Source organism: Ambystoma mexicanum, chromosome 2q (assembly GCF_040938575.1).
Source record: "Ambystoma mexicanum isolate Mex_15411 chromosome 2q, UKY_AmexF1_1, whole genome shotgun sequence".
NCBI lineage: Eukaryota > Metazoa > Chordata > Amphibia > Caudata > Ambystomatidae > Ambystoma > Ambystoma mexicanum.
In genome coordinates, this window is record NC_090924.1 from 728,445,146 (window position 1) to 728,472,135 (window position 26,990).

Sequence of the window (26,990 nt, forward strand, 5' to 3'; positions counted from 1 at the left end):
GGGGGACATGAGTGGGGCCCTGGTGGAGGCTAACCCTGCACTGCTGGGGGGTGGGGGTGATGGTAGACATGAGTGGGGGCCTGGTGGAGGCTGCCCCTGCACTGCTGGGGGGTTGGGTGATGGTAGACATGTGTGGGGGCCTGGTGGAGGGTGCCCCTGGATGCTGGGGGGTGGGGGTGGTGGGAGACATGTGTGGGGGCCTGGTGGAGGGTGCCCTGCACTGCTGGGGGGTGGGGGTGGTGGGAGACGTGTGTGTGGGCCTGGTGGAGGGTGCCCCTGCACTGCTGGGGGGTCGGGGTGGTGGTAGACATGAGTGGGGGCCTGGTGGAGGGTGCCCTGCACTGCTGGGGGGTGGGGGTGGTGGGAGACATGTGTGGGGGCCTGGTGGAGGGTGCCCCTGGATGCTGGGGGGGGGGGGGTGCTGGGAGACATGTGTTGGTGATCAGTAGTGCAAGGTGACATGTGGGTTGGCTGGTGGGCATGGCCATGGTGGATGGGTTGCCTGTGGGACATGAGCAGGAGTGCAGGGTAGTCCCCTGTGGTGTGGGCTGCCTGCAGGGGCCGTGGAGGGTGTAGAGGGAACACCTGGGAGGACCCACACGGCCAAATCACGTGTAGCATTCCCCGGCACCACCGAAATACACGTACCCTGCTGAAATCACGTGTGAATCTTCCCCCGCACCTCGGAATACACGTACCCAGGCCAATCGCGTGTGGAACTTCCCGCGCACCCGAAGTACACGTACCCAGGACAATTGCGTGTGGCACTTCCCGTGCATCCCGAAGTACACGTACCCAGGCCAATCACGTGTGGAACTTCCCGCGCACCCCGTAGTACACGTACCCAGGCTAATCGCGTGTGGAACTTCCCGCGCACCCTGAAGTACATGTACCCAGGCTAAACGTGTGTGGAACTTCCCGCGCACCCAGGAACACACGCACACGCTATTTTTCACACAGCGGGTGTCCGTGTTTGTCGGTACCCCTTTGCACCTCATTTGTCCTAGAGGGCCGCTGTATGGACCATTCATCATGGCTGTATATGGGTGCTTTTTGTTAGCGCACATTTTGGCGCACATTTTTTTCAGGCGCAGGGGCGCTACTGCCTGCTTTCTTGTGGCGTACTTGTTTGGCCCTGTGCGCGTCTTTGACCGTGCGCTGGTTTGCCCTATTCGATTCCATGAATACGGGTTGTAGGCGAGCGTGTGGGCGTTCCGCGCACTTGCCTCCTGTACTTCACCCGTGACGCCCATATTTTCAAGCGTTGTTCCCCATTCCGAGTGTTACGCCCCGTGTTCCGCCTACTTTTGTGATGTGCGCCGCACTATGTGCGATTTCGCAGTGGCCGTGGCACAGGCTGTTGGATGACCTGTGCGCCGGCGTGCGCGGCGCACATTTTCAGCGCACATCCAATGTTTTTCTCGCGCACGGACTTCCATGAATCGATGTGCGCTGGTTTCCCTGCGATTTTCGCACTTGCACTGCGATTTTCGTACTTGCACTGCGAATCGCACGTTTTGGCACCTCTGCGCGGGAATTTTCAGCGCACATTAATTCCATGAATCGACCCCTTAGTTGCAAGCAGAACATGGGGCAGGGGAGGGCTAAGTTAGTTAAAGAATGTTGTTTTAAGCTTTTTCCAGAATGCTGTGAGGGAGGTCTCGGCTCTGAGTGAGTTGGGTAAGGTGTTCCAGAGTTTAGGTGCTAGGTGTGGGAAGCCAATCCGCCTGCTTTTGCTCTTTTGATAGGGGAGATGTGCAGTTTGTTGGCGTGGCAGGTTCTTTTCGGGTGTGATGAGGTGTCTCTGGAAAAAGTCTCTAATAAGTAAGGTGGGGCAGAGAGGCTTAAACATAGTGAGAGTCTTGAAGGTGATTCTCTCTTTTGCAGGAATCCAACGGGTACTTCATCCTAATTGTGGAACTTGTCCATGAAATAAACACAGAGCTGTGCTGAACTTCAAAATAATTCCCAATGAGTGCCCTTGTTTATTGTCCTCATTCTGGAGTAATCGCTGCATGGATTGGCTAGTTGGTTACTTGAGCGAATATGTAAATATATATTTATATAAATATATTGTAGTGGGGCAATTATTGACTAGAGAGCATGTTCAGGCTCTGTCCCCCTGCCTCACTCAGAAGAAACAAAATTATAAGATAAGAAAGGACACAATTGAAACTGCACTTTAAATTCTACCGGAAATGCAGATAGCACAAAGAATAGTTAATTTTTCTACACAATTAGGGAACAGATGAGGCCTTAGCTTGCACAATTAATGTGTTTTAAAATAGAATAGACTAGGTGACAGGAAGGAGTGTACACAAGATAGGGACTCGCTAAACAAGTAAGGGAGGACATTGTAAGGCAAATAAGGTGGTTGCTGATACGCATAGGGAGAAATATAATGTGACAGGCATGCACCAAGAATTCGGTAGATGGAAAATAAATGTGTCCTGCAGAGGAAAATAACGTGACAAGAATTTGCCATTTTAAAACTACACCAAACACAGCCGAGAATTAAACACTGCAGCTTTAAGAGAGGACACAGTGAAGCATGCTATTTGAACAAAAACATTTAATTCAAGAAAAAGCTGGTGACCAGATGGTCGCTGCCTGAAAGGAATGTCAAAACCCAAGGCTCCGTAGGAGAGTGTTACATGGCCGAACAACATACCATTATGTGTATCAAACTGTCAAGGTAAATCAAGTTACGATAACAGGGCAGACTATTTGAAGTCTATGGGATGAACTGAACATCCCAGGAAATTTCATAAGTAGTAGGCAGATTAATGTCTCAGCGATTGGCTAGGCATGACAGAGAAACGCGATGTGACTAAAAAAACAAAGAATAACTGTGCACATGGTGAAAGCAGAATGATGCATAATAACAGTATTCATAAATGTGTCAAGAACAGAATGGCGCTGGTACTGTTGCAAGGATAAAGGGGAAGAGGACCGGAATTATTAGAAGTGGTCCTTGAGACTCAGCGACATCATGGCAGAGAAAAATGGGCTGTTTTATTTAATTAAGAACAAATGCGATACGCTTGTCCTCTCTCTCCTTCCATCTACATAAAATATGTCATTGTGCAGCCAGTTCACGGAGAGTGTGACCGCCTGGTAACCAATAAGCACATGTCCTTTTTCACCACAGAAGTAATTTAGAGACTACCAATAATACTTAAGCATGATAATGTAGCACATTTTATCGGATGGGTTATGGGTGGGATATTAGATAAAGGATTGTCCAATCAATATTGTTGGACATAAAGAATTATATATGTAGCTTAGTAGAGGGAGCCAATGACCAGGAGCGATAGGTTTTCATAACTGTGATATCAAAATGTCTATAAAAATTGGTGTTTCCTGTTGAGATGTGGCGAAAAATCTTGAGCTTTGCTGTTAATCTTGTTTTCCCCCAGTTTTACATTGCAATTAAAGCTGGGTTAACTTTCATTTGGCATACCACAATCCACTCTGTGTTGTCTCTTTATTGGCAAATACCAGTTATAGGGCTATATGGCTTTTTGACCTCTGTTTCATCTGGTAGCAGAGTAGGGTTGGAGTTTGTGGACGTTGGGGTGCCTTTGCCACCCTCCTTTTTGGACAGCTTATCGATCAGAGAGATTTTATTTGTTCTGCACAACTTAAAAAGAAGACAGCACAGACCAGCTTTGGAGTGGAATCCTGCCAGGTCTACCACTGCCCGCTGGAAGCAACATGAGGACCTGACAAATTGAGGGGACCCCAGTGCCCACAACTCTCAAAGGTCCACAGAATAGTGCGTATGCTATGTGCATGGTAATGGTTGGGGGTACGAATTCAATTGTATGATATTTAAGAAACTGAAGTTGATTAAGCATAGCCATAGACAAGGGGCTTCATTCCGAGTTTGGAGGTAAGTTACGGCAGCTACCGCCATGGAGCAAATACCGTGTCCGTACTTTTACTGCGAATCGCACGTTTTGGCACCTCTGCGCGGGAATTTTCGGTGCACATTAATTCCATGAATCGACCCCTTAGTTGCAAGCAGAACATGGGGCAGGAGAGGGCTAAGTTAGTTAAAGAATGTTGTTTTAAGCTTTTTCCAGAATGCTGTGAGGGAGGTCTCGGCTCTGAGTGAGTTGGGTAAGGTGTTCCAGAGTTTAGGTGCTAGGTGTGGGAAGCCAATCCGCCTGCTTTTGCTCTTTTGATAGGGGAGATATGCAGTTTGTTGGCGTGGCAGGTTCTTTTCGGGTGTGATGAGGTGTCTCTGGAAAAGGTCTCTAATAAGTAAGGTGGGGCAGAGAGGCTTAAACATTTGTGAGTTCGCGTGAGAGTCTTGAAGGTGATTCTCTCTTTTGCAGGAATCCAACGGGTACTTCATCCTAATTGTGGAACTTGTCCATGAAATAAACACAGCACTGTGCTGAACTTCAAAATAATTCCCAATGAGTGCCCTTGTTTATTGTCCTCATTCTGGAGTGATCGCTGCATGGATTGGCTAGTTGGTTACTTGAGCGAATATGTAAATATATATTTATATAAATATAGTGTAGTGGGGCAATTATTGACTACAGAGCATGTTCAGGCTCTGTCCCCCTGCCTCCCTCAGAAGAAACAAAATTATAAGATACGAAAGGACACAATTGAAACTGCACTTTAAATTCTACCGGAAATGCAGATAACACAAAGAATAGTTAATTTTTCTACACAATTAGGGAACAGATGAGGCATTAGCTTGCACAATTAATGTGTTTTAAAATAGAATAGACTAGGTGACAGGAAGGAGTGTACACAAGATAGGGACTCACTACACAAGTAGGGCAGGACATTGTAAGGCAAATAAGATGGTTGCTGATACGCATAGGGAGAAATATAATGTGACAGGCATGCACCAAGAATTTGGGTAGATGGAAAATAAATGTGTCCTGCAGAGGAAAATAACGTGACAAGAATTTGCCATTTTAAAACTGCACCAAACACAGCCGAGAATTAAACACTGCAGCTTTAAGAGAGGACACAGTTAAGCATGCTATTTGAACAAAAACATTTAATTCAAGAAAATGCTGGTGGCCAGATGGTCGCTGCCTGAAAGGAATGTAAAACCCAAGGCTCCGTAGGAGAGTGTTACATGGCTGAACAACTTACCATTGTGTGTATCAAACTGTCCAGGTAAATCAAATTACGATAACAGGGCATACTATTTGAAGTCTATGGGATGAACTGAACATCCCAGGAAATTTCATAAGTAGTTGGCAGATTAATGTCTCAGCGATTGGCTAGGCATGACAGAGAAACGCGATGTGACTTAAAAAAACAAAGAATAACTGTGCACATGGTGAAAGCAGAATGATGCATAATAACAGTATTCATAAATGTGTCAAGAACAGAATGGTGCTGGTACTGTTGCAAGGATAAAGGGGAGGAGGACCGGAATTATTAGAAGTGGTCCTTGAGACTCAGCGACATCATGGCAGAGAAAAATGGGCTGTTTTATTTAATTAAGAACAGATGCGATACGCTTGTCCTCTCTCTCCTTCCATCTATATAAAATATGTCATTGTGCAGCCAGTTCACGGAGAGTGTGACCGCCTGGTAACCAATAAGCACATGTCCTTTTTCACCACAGAAGTAATTTAGAGACTACCAATAATACTTAAGCATGATAATGTAGCACATTTTATCGGATGGGTTATGGGTGGGATATTAGATAAAGGATTGTCCAATCAATATTGTTGGACATAAAGAATTATATATGTAGCTTAGTAGAGGGAGCCAATGACCAGGAGCGATAGGTTTTCATAACTGTGATATCAAAATGTCTATAAAAATTGGTGTTTCCTGTTGAGATGTGGCGAAAAATCTTGAGCTTTGCTGTTAATCTTGTTTTCCCCCAGTTTTACATTGCAATTAAAGCTGGGTTAACTTTCATTTGGCATACCACAATCCACTCTGTGTTGTCTCTTTATTGGCAAATACCAGTTATAGGGCTATATGGCTTTTTGACCTCTGTTTCATCTGGTAGCAGAGTAGGGTTGGAGTTTGTGGACCTTGGGGTGCCTTCGCCACCCTCCTTTTTGGACAGCTTATCGATCAGAGAGATTTTATTTGTTCTGCACAACTTAAAAAGAAGACAGCACAGACCAGCTTTGGAGTGGAATCCTGCCTGGTCTTCCACTGCCCGCTGGAAGCAACAGGAGGACCTGACAAATTGAGGGGACCCCAGTGCCCACAACTCTCAAAGGTCCACAGAAAAGTGCGTATGCTATGTGCATGGTAATGGTTGGGGGGTACGAATTCTATTGTATGATATTTAAGAAACTGAAGTTGATTAAGCATAGCCCTAGAGAAGGGGCTTCATTCCGAGTTTGGAGGTAAGTTACGGCCCTTACCGGCATGGAGCAAATACTGTGTCCGTACTTTTACTGCGAATCGCACGTTTTGGCACCTCTGCGCGGGAATTTTCGGCGCACATTAATTCCATGAATCGACCCCTTAGTTGCAAGCAGAACATGGGGCAGAGGAGGGCTAAGTTAGTTAAAGAATGTTGTTTTAAGCTTTTTCCAGAATGCTGTGAGGGAGGTCTCGGCTCTGAGTGAGTTGGGTAAGGTGTTCCAGAGTTTAGGTGCTAGGTGTGGGAAGCCAATCCGCCTGCTTTTGCTCTTTTGATAGGGGAGATATGCAGTTTGTTGGCGTGGCAGGTTCTTTTCAGGTGTGATGAGGTGTCTCTGGAAAAGGTCTCTAATAAGTAAGGTGGGGCAGAGAGGCTTAAACATTTGTGAGTTCGAGTGAGAGTCTTGAAGGTGATTCTCTCTTTTGCAGGAATCCAACGGGTAATTCACCCTAATTGTGGAACTTGTCCATGAAATAAACACAGCACTGTGCTGAACTTCAAAATAATTCCCAATGAGTGCCCTTGTTTATTGTCCTCATTCTGGAGTGATCGCTGCATGGATTGGCTAGTTGGTTACTTGAGCGAATATGTAAATATATATTTATATAAATATATTGTAGTGGGGCAATTATTGACTAGAGAGCATGTTCAGGCTCTGTCCCCCTGCCTCCCTCAGAAGAAACAAAATTATAAGATAAGAAAGGACACAATTGAAACTGCACTTTAAATTCTACCGGAAATGCAGATAACACAAAGAATAGTTAATTTTTCTACACAATTAGGGAACAGATGAGGCATTAGCTTGCACAATTAATGTGTTTTAAAATAGAATAGACTAGGTGACAGGAAGGAGTGTACACAAGATACGGACTCACTACACAAGTAGGGCAGGACATTGTAAGGCAAATAAGATGGTTGCTGATACGCATAGGGAGAAATATAATGTGACAGGCATGCACCAAGAATTTGGGTAGATGGAAAATAAATGTGTCCTGCAGAGGAAAATAACGTGACAAGAATTTGCCATTTTAAAACTGCACCAAACACAGCCGAGAATTAAACACTGCAGCTTTAAGAGAGGACACAGTTAAGCATGCTATTTGAACAAAAACATTTAATTCAAGAAAATGCTGGTGGCCAGATGGTCGTTGCCTGAAAGGAATGTAAAACCCAAGGCTCCGTAGGAGAGTGTTACATGGCCGAACAACATACCATTGTGTGTATCAAACTGTCCAGGTAAATCAAGTTACGGTAACAGGGCATACTATTTGAAGTCTATGGGATGAACTGAACATCCCAGGAAATTTCATAAGTAGTGGGCAGATTAATGTCTCAGCGATTGGCTAGGCATGACAGAGAAACGCGATGTGACTTAAAAAAACAAAGAATAACTGTGCACATGGTGAAAGCAGAATGATGCATAATAACAGTATTCATAAATGTGTCAAGAACAGAATGGTGCTGGTACTGTTGCAAGGATAAAGGGGAGGAGGACCGGAATTATTAGAAGTGGTCCTTGAGACTCAGCAACATCATGGCAGAGAAAAATGGGCTGTTTTATTTAATTAAGAACAAATGCGATACGCTTGTCCTCTCTCTCCTTCCATCTACATAAAATATGTCATTGTACAGCCAGTTCACGGAGAGTGTGACCGCCTGGTAACCAATAAGCACATGTCCTTTTTCACCACAGAAGTAATTTAGAGACTACCAATAATACTTAAGCATGATGATGTAGCACATTTTATCGGATGGGTTATGGGTGGGATATTAGATAAAGGATTGGCCAATCAATATTGTTGGACATAAAGAATTATATATGTAGCTTAGTAGAGGGAGCCAATGACCAGGAGCGATAGGTTTTCATAACTGTGATATCAAAATGTCTATAAGAATTGGTGTTTCCTGTTGAGACGTGGTGAAAAATCTTGAGCTTTGCTGTTAATCTTGTTTTCCCCCAGTTTTACATTGCAATTAAAGCTGGGTTAACTTACATTTGGCATACCACAATCCTCTCTGTGTTGTCTCTTTATTGGCAAATGCCAGTTATAGGGCTATATGGCTTTTTGACCTCTGTTTCATCTGGTAGCAGAGTAGGGTTGGAGTTTGTGGACGTTGGGGTGCCTTCACCACCCTCCTTTTTGGACAGCTTATCGATCAGAGAGATTTTATTTGTTCTGCACAACTTAAAAAGAAGACAGCACAGACCAGCTTTGGAGTGGAATCCTGCCTGGTCTTCCACTGCCCGCTGGAAGCAACAGGAGGACCTGACAAATTGAGGGGACCCCAGTGCCCACAACTCTCAAAGGTCCACAGAAAAGTGTGTATGCTATGTGCATGGTAACGGTTGGGGGGTACGAATTCTATTGTATGATATTTAAGAAACTGAAGTTGATTAAGCATAGCCCTAGACAAGGGGCTTCATTCCGAGTTTGGAGGTAAGTTACGGCCCTTACCGGCATAGAGCAAATACCGTGTCCGTGTTGCTACAAGGGTGCTATTAGAGGACGAGTACGCAGGCACGAGCTTTGCACCATGCCGGTAACGACCTTACCGCCCTGCCGGTAAAGGGCAAAAAATCACCCTTACCGGCATTGCGCAAAGCGCAGATAGCTCCACCGCCATCCAAGCCATCGGCATTAGCGGTGACCGCTTTTAGCGGTCACCGCTAATAAGTGGAACCGGAAGTAGCGTCATCGCACAGGAACGGGAAAGAGCACGGCGGCCATCATTAAAAACACAATCCATTGCCATCCTCTGTAACCAGGACCCATATCGCTACCACACCAGTTCCACCATATACTAGCAGCATATAACAATGCCCAAGGCCCTAAAAAAAAGTGCAGAGCGCTTGCGCAAGGAACGCTTCTCACAAGAGGAGCTCAACATGCTGGCCGAGACGCTGGCAGAAAATGGGGAAGTTGTCTTCTCCACCAACATGTCTCGGCCTGCAGTGCAGCGGAAGAAGGAGATATGGACGGAGGTGGTGCAGAAAGTGAGTGCCGTTGGCACCACCCCGCGCACACCGAAAGATGTCCGGAAGCGTTGGGACGACCTGCGCTTACGCGTCCACAACATCCTCTCGGCTAACCGTAAACAGGGGATGGCAATAGGTGTTGGTGCGGACTCCCCCATAAAGGGGAGGAGATCTGTGCAAGCACCATCGGGATGGAGGCTATTGAGGGAGTGGGGGATATGGAGCGTGGAGCCCCGTCATCGGCTGATGTAGGTAGGTGTCCCAAATGAAACACTGTAAAGAACAACACGATGATGTCCTCCTGAACTGACAATGCAATGATGGAAAGCAGGGTCCACCAGTCACATTTTGGCAAGACTGCCTACAGGCAGTGCACAGCACCATCTTTTCCACATGCATGATGCACCCCATATATGTTTCATCCCAGACGCATCCCTGCATTACCCACCCAAAAGCCAAGCAACCCGTATGTCACTACCCCAATGGCAATCACCTGCCATTCCATAGAAATGCAGCTACTCCAATGCATGCCTGATGCATGTAGACCCATCACTAATGCCCTCCCTCTCTTGCTCCCCCACAGGCACGCAATCAGACAGCGATGACCAGGACACCAGGGAGGATGCTGCGACACCACACAAGAAGTCCAGAGGCATGGAGGGAGCAAACTGGCCCTCACATCAAGGGGAAGAGGGCAACCATGCAAGGGCAAGACAACCCGAGAACCTACAGCACCAATGTGCATTACGGCCACCACCACAGCACCCACACCAGCCACCAACACAGAGGGGCCAGTGGCTGAAGGCACTGTATCCGCTGCCAGCAGTAGTGTCTGGGATTCAGCAGCCGTGTCCGATGATGAGGCAGATAGTCTGACACATGGCACAACTACCGCTACAGCCCCCCCCCCGCAGTCACCACACCTCTCCCCACCCAGCATACACAACAGCAACAGCCATGAGCTGTCTCCTGTGGAGTCATGGCCCGGTAGTTTCAGCCCCACGACAACATGCATGACGAACCAACCATGTTGCTAACACTTCATACATCCACCAGTGTCCGGAACAGCCAAGAGGGGATCAGGGCAATCCAACAGCGCCAGGAGAAGCTGACAGGGCTGTTGACCCAGCTCATCACAGAATGTGGCCAGGCAAGGGAGGAAATAAGGGAATGCGCATCATCCCTCAAATCTGCAATTGAGACCACCTCAAAAGACATATGTAGTGAATTGGCGGCTTTGAGGCAGGTCCTCACCCAAATGGTGGCAGCATTGGAGGCCATGCATCCGCCACAGATGGTAGAACAACCTGGCACATCCTCAAATGCCAGCTCCACTAAGTCCAGCCCCCTGCGTAGCTCTGGGCGGAACCTGCGCAGGTAGGACAGGGGTCCACCTGATGCAGGAAGAGGAGAAGGGGTGTAGTTTCAGCCAGCCATTCTGAACTCATGTAGACTTATGGTGCATGCGAGTGCACATCATGTGTGGGGAAGTTAAGGGGGAGGGGGGAGAGGGTGTGTGGGGGAGTTGAGGGGGAGGGGGAGTGGGAAGGGGAGAGGGTGTGTGAGGAAGTTGAGGGGGGAGGGGGAGGGAGGAGAGGGTGTGTGGGGGAGTTGAGAGGGGAGGGAGAGTGGGGAGAGGGTGTGTGGGGTGGAGGGTTTGTGCACTTGATATGTAATATTTCTTCAATACACCTGTTGTGAAATCAGAATTCACATGAGCAGACATTGCTTATTGTGTACGTGTGCTTTATTGGTGAACAGTCTACAGTGTCCATGTCCCTGACACACCCAGTGCCCTGAGTACCACCTCCATGTAACACTCCCCATCCATGTGTGCTAGAAACATTGGTTAATCATAGTCTGACGCATGGCAAGTCCCTCCTGTGCATCGCTGCCTCCCTGAAGTGCAGCCCCATCTCCACCCTCCTCATCCTCATCGTCAGGTGGTTGCAGTTCAGCGTCAGGCGGCAGAGACACATTCCGTCTGATGCACATATTGTGTAGCATGACACATGCCATGACGATCTTGGACACCTTCTCATGGCCGTACAGGAGTGCCCCACCAGACCTACTGAGGCAGCGAAACCGTGCCTTCAAAAGGCCAAATGTCTGCTCAATCACCACACAGGCACGTGTATGCGCATGATTGTAGTCCTCCTCGTGCCTGTTCTGCGAGTTCCGGACTTGGGTAAGGAGCCACCTCTTCAAGGGATAGCCTGCATCACCTGCATGTGGGCAACAATGATTATGTGTAAGTCATCACATCATATGGGACCTGTATCAATGACACCATAGCATGCATTTATTTCCTGTTTGCACCCACATATCCATGCATGAATAGAGACACATGATGTGACTGCTATGTGTGTATTCATCTTATCGACAGGTGTGCGTGCCATCGTCTAGTGGGCGCAGGGGGGTCCTATTCCTTGTGAGTGCTCATGCACTGTGGTAGTCCACACTGGTAGTTCCCATGATCTGGGTGATGTGCAGTCATTTGTATGCTTTCATCCTGTCACCGTTGATGGCAGCCTCATGATGATCTCACTATGCACGACAAATGGTGACATGCTGTTTTGGTGGACCTCTGTGTTAGTGTAGTGGTGTGTTAATGTATTTTGCCCTCATGTGACTCCTTTGTACGCAGTAATGGAGGACTGTCCTTTTTGTTGATGGTATTTGGTGCTGTGCATTGGCCATACTAATTGCTTGTCGCTGCATTGTGTTGCGGGGTCTACGGTCTGATTATGTACAGTGCACATGTTGATGGCTATGGCATGGTTGTAGCACTGCATCATTTTCATGGTAGGGCAGCTTACGTCTTGCATTTTGGGGTCAGGTGTCCGGTCCGGTCTGGCCTGCTTTGGGGTATGAGCATGCTCCATCCTCTCAGGTACTCTCAGCCAGGTGAAGTATGCATCTCCCCCCCCAATCTCAGCCAGGTGAAGTATGCATCTCACCCCCGATCACCTACCCACATCACGATGCCATGAGCCTGACATGCAACTCACCAAGAAGCCAGGATTTGTGCCCTGCGTGTCGCTCCATGTAGCTTGGTATCGTGGAGTTCCACATGACCATTGAATCATGGGTTGATCCGGGAAATTGGGCACAGCAATGTGTGATGATCTTGTTTGAGTCACATAACATTTGCACGTTGATGGAGTGGTATAACTTATGGTTACGGTACACTACCTCCATGGCATGTGGGACCACCAATTCAACATGGGTGCAGTTGATGGCGCCAATGCAACCAGGGATGACGGCCAGTGAATGTAAACCAACTTTGGTGTTGGAGATCTCCTGGGCTGTCTGTGGTAGGAAAATGTGGTTGCCTGTGTGCTTCAGGAGGGCATTGAGCACTTGGTTCAGTGTACGTGAGAATAATGGTTGTGATATGCCATGCATGTGCCCCACTGTGTGCTGGTAGGTGCCTGTGGCCAGGAAGTGGAGCACAGACACTACCTTCAATAGAGGTGGGATGGCGGTGCGTATTTCAATCAGGCTGAGAATGTCGTCATTTATCATGTCCACAATGGTGGTGATGGTGTCCCGGTCCAGACTATAGAGGGTGTGGATCTGCTCAGGGGCTAGGTTGAATGGACTGGTTCTGATGCGAGGGATTGGGGGCTGCCTGCGTGGTAGCACTGGCTGCACTGGTGGGGCATGCTGGGCCTGCCTCACCCTCATTCTCCTCCTGCGTCTCCTCTGTGCTGCCTGTTGTTGTTGTTGTTGCTGGAGTTCCACTACAAACATGTCCTCCAGCCCCAGCATTGCTAGTAGTATTGGAATCATTTTGGTGTGGGAAGGGATGGGGTGTGCTCCTTTTGTGCTGGCCCAGTCTATATTGTCTCCACCTGTGCTGATTGTGTGCACCTTTGGCAGTTGGAAACACTGCACATGACCAGTTACGGGTGGTCCGCGATGCCGGTATTTGCTCCATGCCGGTAAGGTACTTTTCTGTCTTCTGTAGGCCGTTATTAGCATGTCCGCATTACTTGTGTTCAGCTCCTGTTTACGCCATGCCGCTATTGCCGGCATGTGAGGTTGCGTGCCCGCGCCCATGCCGCTATTAGAGCCACCGTTATTTATGGTGCCGCTAATAGCAAGTTGGTGGGTCGTAATGGACCGGAGCAGTAAACAATGTCAGTAATCCTTTACCGGAATTGTTTTTCCCTTACCTCTAAACTCGTAATGGAAGACTGCATGGTAAGGCCCCTGAGGGCCCAACCTTCTTTTGAGAGTAGAGTTAAAGAGATACAGAGATAAGGATACCCCGGGGCAAACGAAAGAAACCAGAATTGTGTTGTATTGTGTTTTAAATGATTACATTGTTGATTGCCGGCATTCTGTTGTGTTGTGAGACAGGTCCGGTAGAGGCGGGTTTTTCTTTCTGTGTTGTGAGAGTAACAGATAGTATTGTTTGGTAGAGGTTGGTGGGATAATTATGAATATTTAGATTGTGAGCGGTTTTTGTTGTTGTGACCCAGAGATAGGATTTGGATATTGGGGCGTGGCCCTAGACAATGAAAATGGATTTAATAGGTGGTGTATATTTGAAGTAGGAGGAGGTGTGAGTAAGGGAAAAGTGTGAGAGAATTGTGAAGACTCTTTCTGTTCTAATTATTGGTAAGCTGACCACTATTTGTATTGTTTATTCTGTGTAAGTGGCAATATGTGCACTGCTTAAAATGTCAGATACCCCAATAATTCAACTTTGCAAAGCATTCCATAGATATGGTGCCAACATAATTAAGTATCATGCTGAGTGGGTGAAAGGGGCTTGCTGGGAAGATGTACCTGTTGTGGCCACAAGAGGGCACTCACTGTGAAAATGGACTCCAACGCATGTGCACATACTTACATGCCACACACAATGGCAGGATGCTTAAGAACAGGTTAGGTGTGTTAGAACTCTGGAAGGCCTTTGAGGAAGAGACAGGGGGGCCTAAGAAGGAATGGATGCTTAATTTGTGTCAGGGGAAGCACAAGCAGCCCACAGCACCGCTACCTCCTCCCTCAGAGGAGATCACCTGCACACAGCCAACAGCCCTGCCATCACCAGCTGAGACAGGCATCCTCACACAATTCACAGTAGCGCCTCCGTATGAGAAGAGCACACTAGCCCCGACCATCCCAGAAATATACCCGGTATAAGCAGCAGGAATTCCCTGATGAGGAAGGTGATGATAGTAGAAGGGCGAAATTGGTAAAAGGAAAGGTGCCATTAGTGCAAATGGAGAATGAAGCATGGCGCAGCTCAAAGACACAGTTAAGGGATGAGAAAGAGTATAGAGGGCTACATAGCTTAGAAAAGCAGCTAAGAGCAGCTAAGGAAGAGCTCTGGAGAGTGAGAGGCATGCAGATAGTCACAGAATGAGAAGTATACCCACAGGTAATGGAGAGATTGGAGAGACTATGATGGAACCAGAGAAATGGGTAGGAGGAAAAATATTGTTGAAACTCGATGAGAAAGGCACAGAAAATAATTATGTGAAGGTAGTGAAGTATGAAGAAATGAAGGAAGCAGCCAGGGAGGAAGTCAGGAGGGAGACACAGGAATAGATAGAGCAAAATGCATGAAGGGAGAAAGAGAGGGAATGGAGAGAAGCAGCACAGAAGATTTAGAGAGAGGAACAGGAAAGACAAAGAAGGAAAGGGGAGGTAGAAGAAAGGGATGAGAATGTAAAGAGGCTAAATGAGAAACACAGAAGAAAGGCAAGAGAAAAGGAAGGCATTGAAAAAATGAGGAAGGAGACGATCCAAATGATGAGCAGAAATATGATACCAGAGATGTGGGATAATAACCCCAGAGACCAGGGGTAGAGATGTGTTACCAGAGATAATGAGTGGAACAAATGTAAGGGAGCCTGTTAAGGGAGTGAGTTTTCATCTCATACTTCAGGATGATGACAGTGGAGAAAGTGACAGAGAAAGAGAGACAGATAGGCTACACGTTGGTGATGAAGAGGAGGAGAAGAGGCAGCACAAGCCCCAAAATGGATACCATAGCACCAGGCCTAGGAGAGATAGCAGATTTGCTGGGGCCAAACTTAAGCCTATATCCACCCCTCACACCAGTACTCCACATAAATCACCATATTTCTTAAGAAACGTACCAGAATGCCAGCAACACTGTTTAGCTGAGACATTGAAAAGGAGAACTCGTGCAGCATCACCTTTGCGCAAGAAAGGGGTAACACAATTCCCACTGCTCCACAAGGGATTACGGCAGCCCCACTATACTCCATGGAATCAGACAGACTGAAATAACTTGATGGATAAGCTGCCATCACTGACAGCAGGGGTGGGCAAGTGGATCTACAGGCTGGAGAGAGAGAGAGAGAGAGAGACAGCTGGGATAGCATTGGCTAAAGGTGACATGAAAAGCCTATTTGCATCCATATTGGGTAACCTGGCAGAGGACGTCCGGAAGCGAGCAGGCTATTTTGCAGTGACAGAACATAACACCACTAAATATGACATGTCACCATTTAATAATTGTAGAGCTAATGTTTGGAAGGCACTGAGGGTGCTATTTCCAGATCAATCTGATATGAGTGCCATCATGACTAGGAAGATGGGGCCTACTGAGGACTCTGCTGCCTATATTCAAGACATTAAAGAAAGTTGGCGTTTGGAAACTAAAGACCATTGGGATAAAATATACCAGTGTTTTATCATATTCTATGTCAGGGCCAACCTAAAGAAGTACAGAGACAGTTAAAAAAGATTGTGGGGATTGAAAGCATGGCCAGAGATACAATTGACTATGGTCCATCACTGTAGGGTAAAGCAGAAGAAGGATCAAAAGAAATTAGAGGAAATTCAAAAAGAAGAGGCAAAATTGGTGCAGAAGAAATTATCCAAAATGCTGGTAGAAGGAGCGGTATTGATAAATACAGGAGATGGGAATAATGGACAGGGAGCTGTCATGCCACAGCAGGACATGGGTGGTTATTTTGCAGGAAGAGGGGAGAATAGTTTTTACCCCAGATGAGGAAGAGGATTTGTTCACAGAGGGAGGGGATTTCAGTTTGGTGTGGGGACAGCCCCGCTTCGCAGGATCTGGGGGCACTGGAGCAGTATGTTAGACATGTGGGAAAGTAGGACACATTTCACAAGTGTGTATAAGTAGAGGACCAATGCAGCAAGGTGCAATGCAGTATGGGCCAAGAGGGGGGTGGCATATCCAGCACCATAAGGTGCTATTCACCAGATCAGACACAAGCACAGCAGATTCAGCAACCCAAAGGGCCACAGATTCAGCCACAGATGGCACCACAACAACCACAGCAGACATTAACAAAGCAGCCATAGAATGCACTGCAATCACGACAAGCAGTGACACAGTGGAATACAACATTTTTTCCACAGACACCCCGGATAGGAAGACTGACAGCTTTTGGGGGAACTCTTTTACAGGGACAGGACTGAACATGTAGCTCCAGTAGGACAGCCCACAGAATAGCTTGATTTGCCCTATCCTATAAGTAACCACAGAACCTGAACAGGAACCGAGGGTGGAGGCATCTATAGGCGACCAGACTATTTCTTTCTTAGTTGACACTGGGACAACATCCTGTGACAGTAGGAGACCAGACAGTAGCTATCCCATTCCTGTATTCCCTGGAAGACATCTGTTAACATATTGGGAAGAGATCTTATGGCCAAACTCAACTGGGCCCGATTCATAGAATCTGGTGCAGAAAAGGCACCAGGGCCACGCCAAGGAGTCTATGCCAGCTGTGGCGCATAGTAATCTTTGACAGATTCCAAACCACCCAAAATGTTTGCCACATGAAAGAACACTGGCCAGGTGTCCCACAGCCTGAGCTTCATTCAGTTGCCATTCCTAGAAGATAATCCCTAATGAACACATCACTGGTTTGCCCATGTGTGACGGACATGTCAATCAGACAGTGCACCACACAACAAGACAGGTGCAATGGGCAGCCAATGTGTAAATGCCAAGAAATGTCAATAGTGTATCCCAGTGCTATCGGTTGACCAACACCAGAGATGATGTTAACTGTAAAAACACATGCTGGTGAAGGGGAAAGCACCACCTGTATGTTACACAGCATCAAGCAAATCATGTGCAAATTTCCTGAACATGTAACACTCCCACAGTCACCCCACCCATCCCACTCATATACACTGCGAGGGCAAATACACAGTGATGCTGCACATGTGAAAGGAAATGCCATTTGACAGTAAACACACAAAATCCCACTTCACACACCACCACCGGTCCGACCCATGTGTATAGTCACCCCGCAAATAAACCCTGAACATAACACATGCAAGTAAGCAACCACACACATCACTAACAATGGGCAGGATCAGGGCTACTAAATGGACTACCAAACAGGCACACTGGAAAAATAACTGTGACCGACAATGACTGTGAGAATGAAAAATAAAAATCTTAAATAGTTGTATTTGAAGCATACATACTGTAAGCAAAATCATAAATCATAATCTTAAAAGATTTCCATATAAAAATAGAAAAATAAAAAAGTCCACATGTATAAAAAATATTTACAATAAAAAAATCTATAAAATTACAAATAAAACACCTCAAACACACCAAAAAAAACTATGTACAAGAAAAGTATAGTCCAGAGTGCACTCCAAAACAAATAAACAATAAAAGGGAACTTACAGCTACAGAACTATGTACAAAAAATGGAGTAATGTCCGTTATCCAAGTTCTAAATAATAATGAAAAATGACAGGAAACGTATATCTACAAAACTATGTACACATGCAGCAGGCTAATTCTCCTTGTCACCAATGTCACTCAAATTCTTGGCCAGGGCATCATCGAAGACTGTGTCCACTTCCCCTAGGTGGGCCTCGCTCTCTCCTCAAGGGATTACAGGGACTCCAGCATGGACCTCTCCATCCCCTCCGACTCCCTGCAAGTATCCTCGAGGATGACAGCCCGCCTCTCTGCCTGACGCAGTACAATCTCCGCCCTGGCTATGGTGACGCCTCCAGAGCCCGCTGCCTCTCTGCCCTGGTTCACTGCCCGTATTGCACGATCACAGAAGACATCCTCGTTCTAAGGTCCACATTTGCGTCCTGCCTGACGCCTGATAACTGCCTCCTTGAGATGGGATGCCCTGAGTACAGTGGCCTCCTACTTCGAGCCTGCTGCTGCCAAATTGCCTGGTGCCTGCTTCGTGTGGACACCCTCCGGGCTGATGACATCACCCGGGAGTGTCGGGCCCATGCCCTTCTCCTGGGTGCCTGCTCTCCCTCCATTGCCATTGCTCCTGTTGTTCCCTGGATTGGCGTTGTGACCACCTAGCTGATCCACTGTCGACTCCCAACTCATGCACGGATGTTAGCTCCACCAGACGGGCCGACATGGGTGGGACTGGTGAACAGGGGGCCCTGGTATCTGGGATGGAAGTCACCCAAGAGGACGACTGGTGCACATAGGAGCAAGACGAGGAGGGCCAGACCACGCATCCAATTAGAGACCAGGAATGCTACTAGCCATTCCAGGAGACGCCAGACGTCCTTGTGATGATGTGCAAGCACACAAGGGCAAGCCTGCACATCATCACGAATGGCGCCGGTACACTTCCCAATACCGACTAGTAGGGGGTAACACTCTGTCCCAAATGACAATATCCGCAGGCAGTGGGGGTGTCAGTCTGGGTGGAAACAACCAACACCTGCGGATGGGTCCAGCCTGGGGCATGCCAGCAGTTGCATACTGCTGCAGGCGCTGAACCAGGGCCAGGATTTTTCACAGGTACCTCCACAGTGACCTGCACAGTCTCATGCCTCTGGGTCAGGACTGCATCAGTCACACCCACCTCACCACCCAGCCGGGCCCCATAGACTGGGCTAATACGACCCCTCCTCCTCCTCCCCAGCGTCTTCCACAATGGTTGGCCCCTGTGTGTGCTCACCTGCCCCCCTCACCAGCTGCTGAGGAGTCCACATCCACCTTCGCCCTCTTGGACCTCCCCTCAGCAGCTGTGGCCAATGCTTGAGATGCGGCACCAGACTCCTCGCTCCTCCATGTGCACATCGCAAAATGCTGCAGTACAACACACAATGCAAAAGTAAGACCATTGAAATTACACGTGGTTCATAGAACACATATAGAGAACTGTCTGGGACATGCACACAGACATCCGTACAAGAGGCATACTTGCTGTAAGGCCAAGGTGTACACTCCCACCATACATCAACATGCACATGCACTGTGGAGGCCAGCAACACATGGACACTCACCTGACGACTTCAGACAGAGCTGCAAATCGCTGATCTGGGTGTGCAGCGCCAAGTAGAGTTTCTCTAGGACCCGCATGTTGGTGGTGTTAATCCGGCACCTGCGCCGCCCCCCCCCCCGTTTGCCACCAGCCTGGATGGCCTTGCTGTGGGTCTTGGATTTGAGGTCCTCCAGGCGCTTATGCACCTGGTGCCACCCCCTCTGCATTGATGGCACCCATGATCTGGTCCCAGATCCACTTCCGTCCTTCCTTGCCGACTTGTGTTGATTTGTGGAAGAGGGTGTGATAATGTCCCAGGACATGTTCTACCAGGATGTCAACTTCCCTGACTGTGAAGTTGACAGCCCTCTGCCTCACTGCCATGGGGATGCCACTAACCTTGGAAGATGTTGGTTGAGACATGGCAACCCCCAAGGCAGGTGTGAGTGGGCAAGGTGGTCCTGGGGCTGGGCTGTGGACCTGTGGTGATGGAATGGCACATTGGGAGTCTTCGGGATCAGCTGAGGTGGTCACATGGCCCAGGACAGGAGCACTTGCAATGGCTTGACAGCAGGCACTCAAATTGCAGGGCAGGTGGGAAGCAGGCACACACAGTGGGCAGGCAGCAGCAGATTGCTCGTAGGAGGCAGCTCAGGGCAGTAGGAGGCAGGTAAAAAGGCTTGCAGGCAGGTGCGTGGGTCTTTCATGTTTCTCACATGGTCAGCTGGTAACAGAATGATGGTTACCCTCTGCGTGCGAAATTAGCGCATACACGTGAAATCAGAAGAAAGGGCCTAATTGCATAAGTTAGGTGACACGCGTTGGGCGTTGGCATTCAGATTCAGATAAAGGAGTGCGTAGGAGAACATTACACTGCATGTGCGAGTTGGAGCGGACGTACATGTGGACTTTGGAGATTTTTGGGGTGCCATGCAATTTGTTCACTACTGTGACAGTGCAAACTTCTTATTTTGGTGGGGGATTTGCCTACGCGCGTGTATTACTTTTTGCAGAGGCTAGCAGAGAGTCGCGTACGCATTATTTATACTCTGGGTGCCCCTGATTATCGCGTACCCCCATTATTAACATCACAGTGGCTTTTATAGGCTTTGCGTACACATTTTTTGTGTTGCTGGGTGCCACAGCGTATCGCATAATGCTTTTTCTTTTCATGGGAGCTAATGAGGGGTTGCGTACATGCATCTTTGATATTTGGAGTGCCTGTGTTTTACCCGCCCCATTAATTTTTTCACCAGTGGTAATATTGAGCCTTGCTGGACCACACTAGTATGTTTTACATCAAGTACCATGCCCCCTCACTCATATTGCCCAGGACAATTGCTTGCTTGTTGGTGTAACGCTCACCTGATTCCCGTAGAGGCGCCGGTCTTGACTGGGCGTATACCGTATCTTCTAAGGTGATGTGTAACACACGGCTGGCTCTTTGGGCTGGACCCCTGTGCACTGTATGTCTGATTTGAAGGGTAAGGTGTCTGCAGATAGAAAATATGGGATTAATGAACTGGGTTATTGAATGTCTCTCTCTTCTTCCCTTTCTCTTCTCCTGTAGGACCCCAAAGGTTAACGCGCTCACCTTAGGTAAGTGAACGCCGTGCTCTCCATCTGCTTCGGAGCAGGGTGCTGAAACCAGTTTCCTCACTGGATATGGGAAGCAGGCCTCTTGACTTCAGAGGACTGCTGTCCATCGTTTTCTTCACGCACGGTAAGTTTAGAGTAATTCAAATGTCTTTAAAAGTCTTTAGTAATGTTGTATCTTGTTTTGCAGGGTTCCGGCAATGGCGAAGATGGAGCCCGTGTGATGAATAGAAGCACCTTGAAGCACGTAAGTAAGCGCTTGCTGCCTGCTTCACGGCGCGCTCTAACTGTCTTTTTCCTTTGCAGGTATAAGTTCAGAGTGGCTGCAGGGTGCCCGAATACCCACTGGGTTAGATGTGAAAGGAGTAATGGCTCGTGAGTATTTAAGTTCCCCAAAGTCTTTAAACGCACCTTGTTTTATCTTTCAGATGCGGGATGCAGCGCCGAAGGCCTCCGGAGCGTGCGCAGAATTGGTAAGCTTTTGTCTTTCAGATGCCGGAATGCAGTGCGAGGCGTTGATGACAGCCGATGGATCAGGTAAAAGGAGCGCTGTCACTGAAGACCGTAATGCTAACCTGTTCTTTCTTGTCTTTATAGGTGTTGCTGAAGACTGGATTCAGGATGGTAAGCCTTTTTCCTTAGGCCCAGGATCAGATGCAGAAGACACGATGAGCGTTCTGCTGCAGAGGATGCAGAATAACACAAAGCAAGATTCATCCATCGGGTGTGGTTTAAATAGCCTCCTGTAGTGCTTAGGTGTCTCCTTCCACAGCCACGCCTAGGAAAGAAAAGAGTCCCTGCTTTCCAGAAGAGTTCCAGGGTTCTGAACCTAGGGAGTGGCTCCTGCCCCACCCAACAGGAAAAGTAGTCCCGAACAGAAGAGGATCAGAGGCTCAACTGGCAGGTAAGTAAGCAGCATGGTCTGCCGCAGGTAAGTCCACCCAAGCATTATGAGCCCGGCGCTTCCAGCGCTGGGACTGGGCACATTTATGAGCCTGGCGCCACCGGCGCCAGGACAGAGTCCAAAAGGTCCCAATTGGGACCGGCTGGCGCTCGGAACCTGGGTTATGGGTCTGCTTCCAAGGGAGTTGGGCATGTCCTGACCTCTTGGAAGCAGAGATCATGACAGTACCCCCCCTAAAGGCCCCTCCCGAACCGGGCTTCTCCAGGGGTTTGGGTTTGTCAGGAAATGTTCGATGAAATTTTTTGATTAGGCGAGGAGCGTGGACATATTCAGCAGGTTCCCAGGATCTCTCTTGGGGGCCGTAGCCTTTCCAGTCAATTAGGTAAAATAGTTTAGATTTGGAGATCTTGGAGTCCAGAATGCTTTTGACTTCAAACTCGAGTTCTCCATCAACTAGGATAGGTTTTGGAGATTTAGTTAGTCAGGTTTGAGGTTGCACGGGTTTTAATAGAGAGACGTGGAAGACCGGATGAATCTTCATGTGCGGGGGCAAGTCCAACTTGACCGCTACTGGGTTTACTATGGTAGTGATGGAATAGGGACCAAGGTATCTTGGGTTGAATGTACGTGGTCCTTTTAGAGGTAGATATTTGGTAGATAACCAGACTTGATCCCCTCCTTGATATTGAGGGGCTTCCTTCCGATGTTGATCTGCTCTTTTCTTGTATTGTTCTTTAGCCCTTTGAAGGTGAGAAACAGCTTCCTTAAAGGCTTGGGTGATTGTAGCATGCAGGTATTCTACTGCTGGTGTTTCAAGATCTTGGAGGGGATCCAACTCCGAGGTTCGAGGGTGACTGCCGTATAAAAGAAAAAACTGGGTTTTCCCAGTTCCCGAATGGACAGAGTTATTGTAGGCATATTCGGCTATCCAAAGTATGTCTTTCGAAGTTTTTTCAGTTTGTTGCAGCATGCAGCGTAAATACTGTTCCAGAGTTTGATTGGTCCTCTCGGTTTGTCCGTCGGTCTGAGGGTGGTGACTGGTCGATAGTCTCACATCAATTTGAGCCGACCGACAGCAACTTCGCCAAAAATGAGAAATAAATTGACTGCCACGATCCGATATTAGAACCGAAGGAAAACCGTGCAGTCGGACGATGTTTTCCAGAAATTCACGGGCCAGAGTTGCTGCTGTTGGCAAGCCTTTCAGCGGAATGAAATGCGCCATCTTGGAAAATAAGTCCACGATTACTAGAATCGTATTGTATCCGGAGCATGGAGGTAGATCGGTGATGAAGTCCATAGAAAGCGTATGCCAAGGGCGAGGTGGGATGTCAATAGGGCGTAAGAGGCCTGCTGGTCTTTCCTTTTGACTCTTGTTTTGGGCGCATACTCCACAGGACATTATAAAGTCTCTGATATCTTTTTTCCAAGACGGCCACCAGAAGTAGCGCTTGATCTTTTCTGAAGTCTTGGTCATACCGGGATGTCCTTCCATTAAAGAATCGTGATAACAAGAGATTACTTTTTTCTGTAAATCTGTGCTGGGCAGGTATAATCGTTCTTGGAAATACAACAAGTTGTCCTTTACTGCAAAGTCCTTTCCCTTTAAAGGCCAATTCTGTATGTCTGCTGGAGTTACAAGTTGCCTGGCTTTATCCTTAACTTCCTCTATGGATTGTGTAGCGATTACACCCAGGATTCTTTGTTCGGGAATGATAGGTACAGGTTTAGGGTTGATCAAGTGTTCTTCCACTCCCATTCGAGAAAGGGCATCGGCTTTACCGTTTTTTGTACCGGGTCGATAGGTAATTATAAAGTCAAATTCGGCAAAGAATAATGCCCAACGAAGTTGTCTAGAGGATTGGGCTTTTGCAGTTTTCAAATATTGCAGGTTTCGGTGATCCGTAATCACAGTAACGGTGTGTCGGGCCCCCAGCAGATAATGCCGCCAAGCCTTAAAAGCAGACTTGATAGCCAGAAGTTCCTTGTCAGTAATCGTGTAATTGATTTCAGGAGGCGAGAATTTGCGGGACCAAAATGCCACAGGATGCAACTGATTGGTTACCGGGTCCTTTTGTGATAGAACTGCCCCCATGGCAAGGCTTGAAGCATCAGTTTCCACGATGTAGGGGAGTTCGGGGCGAGGGTGTTTTAAGATTGGTGCAGAGATAAATTTAGTCTTCAAATCCTGGAAAGCTTGTTCCGCCTCGGTAGACCATTCAAAACGTTTGTTTTTCTTTAACAAGGCAGTGATGGGCTGGACTATTCGAGAAAATTCGGGGATAAACCTACGGTAAAAGTTAGCGAAGCCTAACATGCTTTGCACACCTTTTACGGAGGATGGTGATGGCCATTTGAGAATTGCATCGACCTTCTTTGAATCCATACGTACTCCGCTAGGTGATAATATGAATCCCAAGAATTCAACTTCAGTCACGTTGAAAACACATTTTTCCAATTTAGCGAAAAGTTTGTGTTGACGCAATCTTTCGAGGACCATTTTTACGTGTTTCCGATGTTCAGATTCCGATGAAGAATAAACGAGGATGTCGTCAATGTAAACAACAACACACACATCTATGAGCTCTCTGAGGACATCGTTCATAAAATATTGAAAGGCGGCCGGGGCATTGCAAAGTCCAAAGGGCATGACCTGATATTCAAATAGCCCATATTTGGTGCGGAAGGCCGTCTTCCATTCATCGCCCTCCTTTATTCGAACCAAATGGTAGGCTCCTCTAAGGTCCAACTTTGTATATATGCATGCTTTTCTGACCTGGTCCAAGAGTTCAGGGATCAAAGGTAACGGATATCTATTCTTGACGGTGATCTGGTTCAGGGAGCGATAATCTATACAAGTTCTAAGGTCTCCTTCCTTTTTTGGAACGAAGAACAAAGCTGGAGAAGCAGGGGACTTGGAAGGACGAATAAACCCATTTGCCAGGTATTGATCCAGGTATTGACGAAGGTGAAGGTTCTCAGGCTCGGTGAGGGCATACATTCTACTACAAGGAGGAGTAGATCCAGGTATCAGGTCTATCTGGCAGTCATAAGACCTATGAGGAGGTAGAGAGTTAGCCTGATCCTTCCGGAAAACATCTTGGTATTCTTGGTATTCGGGAGGTAACTGGGGAGTCGTCTCTGAAGAAGTAGCTGCCAGTGCAACACCAGGTGGAGGATGACAAGTAGAGACACATTCTGGAAACTGGACCGTTCTTGCTCGCCAATCGATCAGAGGATTGTGTTTCTCTAACCAAGGAATTCCTAAAATAACCTGAAACTGAGGGGCCTTGATCACATCGAACACGATCTTCTCATGGTGTCCATCTTGACTTACGAGCGTCACTTCTTGAGTGGTATGCGTTACTGGTCCGGAGGCTATCTCCGTTCCATCCACCGTAGTAATGACGTCCTTTACAGCCTTGGGACAAAGAGTTAGATTCATCCTCAAAACCATTGCATGATCCACATAATTGCCGATGGCACCGCTGTCGACGTAAGCTTCAATTGCATGTAATTGATCCGGATTATCAGGGCTAATGAGGACCATAGGTATCACGAAGTGCGAGGTCACGGAACTGGTTTTAACGCTCGGCAAGAGGACCTCTATTCTTGTCGGGCGAGGTCGTTTCCCTGCTCAGAGTTTGTGACCTTGGTAACTGCAGCTCCTACCGCCTTCTTGGCTGGTTTCACCGGACAGTCTCGAAGAAAGTGCCCTGAGTTTCCGCAATAGAGGCATAATTGCAACTGTTTTCTCCTTTCCCGCTCCTTTTGTGTTAGAGGACCTTTCAGGCCCGCTATTTGCATGGGTTCCCCGGAGTATACTCCTTTGGAAGGAGTTGGCGGTTTGGAAAATACTCGAGCATCAAACTTGGAACGATCAGCCTTCCTGTTCTGCAGTCTGTGATCTATTTGAACAACTAAATCTATATAGTCCGAACAATCTTGTGGGGGATTCACTACTTGGGCTAACACATCTTTGCCTCTCCACGTAGACCTCTATAAAACAGCGTAATCCTTTTGTCCTCAGGCCATTGAGTTTCCACTATCAGTCTGTTGAAAGATGCAATATAAGCCAAAAGGTCTTGATTACCTTGTCGCAACGAAAGAAGCTCATTGTCCAAAGCCTGCCCCTGTGAATGTCTTGCGAAAAGTTTTTCCATACTGAGCTGAAAAGCTTGAAAATCATGGAGGACCGGATCATCTTGATTTACTAGAGGGATCGACCAGTCTGCCGCATTACCACTAAGGTACGAAAGCACGAAAGCTACTTTAGCCTGATCAGTTGGAAATGCTGCTGGCCGGCATAAGAAATGCAACCGACACTGATTGATAAATACTGCAAACCTCTTTGGGTCACCAGAAAATCGTTCGGGCGGAGCCAGAGGTACATTCCCAGGTAGGTTGATCTGCACCGGACTCATAGAGGATGTAGAAGGAAGATTTCCCCCAGATGCGGGTAACGGGGTCTGTCCGGCTTGTGACTGTAGCAATTGCCTAGCGAGATCATCTGTTCGCTCCTTGGAAATAATCAGTTCCCTTTTTAGAGCGTTGGTTTCCTGATGGGCTGCATGCACTTCTGCCCTTAGTTCCCCAAGCAACTGGGCTAGCTGGTCGGTATCCGAGGTTTCCATAGCGCCTGGACGGGAGTTTTGTGGTAGGCTTTGTGTTCTGTAACGCTCACCTGATTCCCGTAGAGGCGCCGGTCTTGACTGGGCGTATACCGTATCTTCTAAGGTGATGTGTAACACACGGCTGGCTCTTTGGGCTGGACCCCTGTGCACTGTATGTCTGATTTGAAGGGTAAGGTGTCTGCAGATAGAAAATATGGGATTAATGAACTGGGTTATTGAATGTCTCTCTCTTCTTCCCTTTCTCTTCTCCTGTAGGACCCCAAAGGTT